We start from the raw sequence: 5,465 nt of genomic DNA, 5'->3' as shown, positions 1-5,465 counted from the left end.
CCCAAGAAAAAGAACAGATAAGCGGGAAAGTAGAAACTGGGGTAAATGGTTGCCCAGTTACACCATTTACACAGATGTAATTTTACAACTGAAGAGGGACCCAGCATTGGTGAAGTAGCAGATACTATTCACAGTGAGTTGGGGATTCTGAATACCTGGGTCAAACATCCACACTGTACACTTTAATTAACAATATACTTTAACAGTCATGGTTTCCCTCAAAGAATCCTGGGAACTGTGGTTGGTCAAGAATGCTGAGAACTACAACTTTCAGCGTTCTCAGATAAGAGGAATTGATTGTTAATCCACTTTGGGAACTGTAGCTCTCTGAGGGGAATAGGGGATTCTCCTAACAGCTCCAGCACCCTCAACAAACTACAGTTCCCAGTATTCTTTGGGGGAAGTCACGACTGTTTAAAGTGGCATTATACTACTTTAAATATATGGTGTGGATGTGGCCCCAGTTTCCATGTGGCTCAGGTATAATGAACCCTTCCTTGGCCTGGAATATGCCACAGGAGGAGGTAGGGTTGATAAGCTTATTTGTGTCATGGGAAACTAACTCAGAACAGTGGCAGCAACCTATTTAGTTCAGGTCTTTTCTCGTGGGTTTTTGGATTCCTTATGAAGAGCCAGGGTTCATATAATGTCTTGGAATTTGAGGTCTGTGATTCAAGAAGTTGTCCATTCAAAACTAGCAAGAGAGATGGGAGGATCAGTTTTCTGCTCCTTTCATTGTTCTTTCTTTTGGATCTCTTAAGATATCTCTGTTTGGAGTTGTTCCAAAACATCTCCTGTGAAATTACAACTCATTCATCACTTGTCTTACCCTGCTGTGTCACCTTTGCTTCCGTTGAAACGGTTGCACACATGGTGCCTCACTGTGGTCAGAATGCGCTTCTGGGCAAGTGTGACATTAAATATGCTTTATGTCTTCTTCCTATTCATCCTGATTATTTCAATCTACAGTCATCCCTTGGTTTTTGAACAGCTTAGTTCTCGCACGTTTTGGCTCCCAAACATCTCTAATCTGAAAGTGAATGTTCTGGTTTGCAAACTATTTTTGGAAGCCGAACGTCTGATGGGGCTTCCTCAGCTTCCGATTGGCTGCAGGAACTTCCTGCAGCCAATCAGAAGCTGCACTTTGGTTTCTGAAGGTTTTGGAAGTCGAATGGACTTCTGGAATGGATTCCGTTTGACTTCCAAGGTACGACTGTATTCAGTTTTTCTTCTGAAGGCACTCATTATTTGAAACTTTTCTCTTTGCTGGTAAGATGAAGTCAGGTAAGTATTTAGATCTCATGAATCCACTGGGTAAATTGGTAGAGGAGTTTGGATTTCCTCTGCTCCCTGGGGGAAAAAATCTGAGGACCTTTCTCTGTCTTAAAGTTCCTGGGTGTCAAATTAGAATCACAGGTTCAGCACTACTGTTTGCCTTATTCAAAGTTGTCTGGTTTAAGGATTAGGTTGCCATGTGCCATACAAGATAAAATATTGTTGACAGAGGTGCAGGTTTTAGTTTTTCATTTGAATTTAGCCTGCAAGGTTGTTGCCCAAGGCTCAGCTTCTTTTAAAAATAACCAAAAACATTTGGGATGCATCTTTGGCACGCCCAACATCATTTACTTGTGATCTTATTTGTCTACATTCTTTTAGACTTGTGCAATGGCACTTCCTTTTTGCAGAGAGTATTATTTTTCTTGAAGTTGAGCTGCAGACTCATTCAAACGCTGGTGCTGGTGCTGGATGCAGGTGTCTATTTCCAGGGTACCTGGTGTGCTGAGCAGCGGTATGACACCAGGAAAGCTAATGGAGTTACCAGGAACTTGATGTTCTTATTTTTTAAAAAATAAAAATAAATCACTAATACTTGCAGTTCACATCTGGGCTGATGCTTTTGCAGATAATATTTTGGTATGATAGCCAAGGAAATGTATAGGTTATGAATCGGCTGTCATTCAAAACACCAAGGATGAAATTCAGCATTCCATCTGCACTAGCATATCAGCTTGCCAGATGCAATGATCAACACTCGCCTCCCCCTGCACCCTTCCTCCTCTGGGGGTTCTCCCACTCCTGAACCAATTTCAGGGGTACAGGGTGTACATAGAGGGAGCAGAGGGGGAAAGCCCCATTACACACATGGAAGCCCTTATGAAGGGCTTTCACTGATGTGGCTCTTTAAGTGAATTGTGCCCTAAGAGTTCTGAAGAAATTCTAGGCTTTTGTGCATCAGTTCCATAATCACAACATTCTTTTCATTGCCTACCATGTACCTCAGCTCAATGATAAGAATCCAGGTTTCTTTAAAATTTTAGCTCAAGAGGCAAAGGCTAAGCCAGATGCTGTGTTTGCATGGCCATGGCACCATGGAAAATCAAACACAGTGAGCCATAGACGCTTCCCCTGGCTCCCAGTACATGTACTACTTGTGCAGTTTTTGAATTCCATTTTTTCAGAAAAGGGGGAAGTTGTCTGATGTTTGACTTGTACCAACAGAACATATTATTCACTTCTCTGTAGAGTTTAGGGAATCAGACTTCACAAAGGGATCTGTTGCAGGAAATTGGCTGGTTTGGCTTTTCGTTCCAAGCTGGATCATACTGGGAACTTTTGTATTAGGAAAATGCTTGAAGGGTCGGCTAAAAAGTCCCCACAACAGCCCAGCTCATGGTGCCCATTGTTGCCATTGCTGAATTTGGTTACCCACATGGCTCTGATTGACTGCTTAATGAGCAATTCTCATTGAAGAAATCACAGTACTGTTCATTCTTTTCATCCAGATGTGATTGTTTGTTTCTCATTCCTGACCTAACCATATCCAAAGGATAAGGGAAGACATGACTGGGACCTGGTCTGAATAGCTAGTATGATGCTATATACCAAGAGATGCACAAAACATATTAATGTACGCGCTATCCCACAGAGAACACAGGATCTTTCTGCAAAATTCGCATTGTGCTCTTTCATATAATAGTACTGACCCCTTTCAACAATAGCATAACCTTACAGTATTGCTAAGCAACAAATTGAATGTGACACAAACTTTCCCTTTTTCCCCCTTTTTGTTTTGCATTCTCTTTTATTCTCATAGAAGATGTGAACTGCACTTCAATATCAGGGCTCGTGGTGCCCACAATGATGGCTTCAGAAAGGTCACACAATAGGTAAGTCAACATTGCAGCTTTGAATTTATTTTTCCCTTGGCCTCCAACTGTCTGTTCCTCTTCTAGTCCTCTGGTTCCCCGATACATACAAATATAAGAACAACATTTCCTTTTTATTTATTTCTTGAATGCAGAAAGTCCAAGGTAATATAGTCATGGAAATATAGTCAGAAGTTCAGAAAAGCCAAGTCAGATTTAATTATGTATTTAACTCTGCTTGTACAAAGGAATCTACATTCCCTCTCCTCTCCCCATGTGCACCCCCTCAAATCTGCTTAAGAAGGCTAGGGGGAAACACAAAACAGAGAGCACCCAGGGAGGAGAGAGAGAGAGAGAGAGAGAGAGAGAGAGAGAGAGGAAGTAATACTTCACAAGCAGAAGTCAATGCGTGAATAAGGTGACTTTGTTGGATACACAACCCAAATATTTTGGTGTGGATATCAGCTCTAGTACAGTTGTACCTTGGATCCTGAACACCTTGGTATGTGGACATTTTGACTCCCAAATGCCACAACCCCAAAAGTGAGTGTTCCGGTTTGTTAACGTTCTTTGGACCCCAAACGTCCGACGGGGCTTCCCTGGCTTCCGATTGGCTGCAGGAGATTCCTGCAGCCAATCAGAAGCCGCGCTTTGGTTTTCTGAACTTTTCGGAAGTCGAATAGACTTCCGAAACGGATTCCGTTCAACTTCCAAGGTACGACTGTATTACATTTTAGTGTTTTATCCACTCCTTGTAGATCTGGCTGAAACCCAAGAGGAATTTCCCTTTGCTACCTTGACTTCTTCTCACTGGAAAGGTTTGCACAGGAAACTCACACTGGGAAACTCTTAACAAAGTTTTCAGCCCATACTTCCAGAAATCGGCTTTCCGAGTCAGACTATACACCCTGCATCCCACAGAGAATCTAGCACCTTAATGACAAAAGAGAAACAGGCAGGGAGGGGGGTGATAATGAAAGGAGAGGAATATATGTTCACCACATGTCAAAACATGAACAGAATAATAAAAGCAAAGCTACATTAGAGCTATCAATAATTTCTTCCACTCAAATATCTGAACTGTAATAAGAGATTACTTTCTGATATCACACAGTTGGCAGTGCAAATAAAAAAATGTCACAACCATTGATCTTGCTATCCTAATTATTTTGCCTGCATGGAAAGAGAATGACTCAAGTATAGGCAAAAGGCACACACACGGTCTTACTGGGAAGAACTATAACATTTACCGTAAAGTATAGTCCTTCCTGTTTACATGTTTTTAGTCTTCTCTTGCTAGGTAAACAGCAGTAATGGAGAAAACCTGATCAGTCTCTGGATGGGGGGTGGGGGGGTGGGGAGGCAATGGAGAGGGGAAATTTAATACTTTCCCTCCCTGCTACAGATGGGAGAGGCAGAATCTTATATGAAGCTGCTGTTTGTATTCCATTTTACATTCTCCTTGGTATCAATAGAGGTTTCCCTTTAAATGCAAACTGCAACTTTGTAGAGTGATTTGAGTAAGGACTGTGACTATACAGAGGATTTCCCATGACTGCTTTTTACATAACAGTCATAGTTAATGATTTTTGCACATTAACTTCATATATAGTTTGGCTACCTGTCGCTTCATATCCTCCCCCTTTCCTCCTCATCTCCTGTGCCCATGGGCGTATGCCCATGGGCGTAGCCAAGGGACGGAAGTGGGATCCACAAATATAACTGAAAATCATTGAAAGTAGTCAATGATCTGCACCCTGCAATGTCCTATGCCCAGGACACAAGCCTGGCCAGGATGCAGACTGAGGTCATTATGGGCATGCACACTGGTATCTGTTTACATGTAAGCACACCACACACACACAAATTTCTCAATCCATCAGATTTGCACAAAACAGCAACTATGTGTATGTGTGTGTGTTGCAGGCTTGTCTAAACCTCCTACAGTGTACCTCCCACTGCTCCCTATGCCTCAGAGTCCACCTTGTTCTGGCCTGAGACCAGTGGCTGTGAATCTCCAGACCTGCCCCCTGCCTGGCAGACAGGTCTCTTCCACCCGGCTCAGGAGAACTGGGTCTTGGCAGACCACAGTTACAACAGACTGTGACCAAGGTTGCTCAACACCTTAGACCACCAGTTGTAAGTTTTGCAAGTCTTGTGGCTGAAGAAAGTAATGGGTTAATCTGGACACTGGGAGAATTGAAGGACTCACTGTTGGGTCCAAGTGTTTTCCTGATTTCTCCTGCTTGGTTTCTCAGGTGCTCACCATCCAATCTGGCTAGGATTTAGTAACACAAAACCATTCAGTCGGTAGTAATT

At 42.6% G+C, this 5,465-nt stretch overlaps 1 long non-coding RNA gene across 1 annotated transcript; it reads left to right on the top strand.

Moving 5' to 3' along the window:
- Positions 1-3,092: 3,092 nt before the first annotated feature.
- LOC310701372 lies at positions 3,093-4,294 on the top strand. Its single transcript, XR_014523028.1, has 2 exons — positions 3,093-3,167; positions 3,905-4,294. It is a non-coding gene; the product is annotated as an uncharacterized lncRNA (long non-coding RNA).
- The last annotated feature ends 1,171 nt before the right edge of the window (positions 4,295-5,465 follow it).

The sequence above is a fragment of the Podarcis liolepis genome, assembly GCF_965112155.1.
Source record: "Podarcis liolepis genome assembly, chromosome: 1".
Taxonomy (NCBI): domain Eukaryota; kingdom Metazoa; phylum Chordata; class Lepidosauria; order Squamata; family Lacertidae; genus Podarcis; species Podarcis liolepis.
Note: the sequence above shows the minus strand (reverse complement) of the source record. Positions and strands in the feature narration are given on the sequence as shown.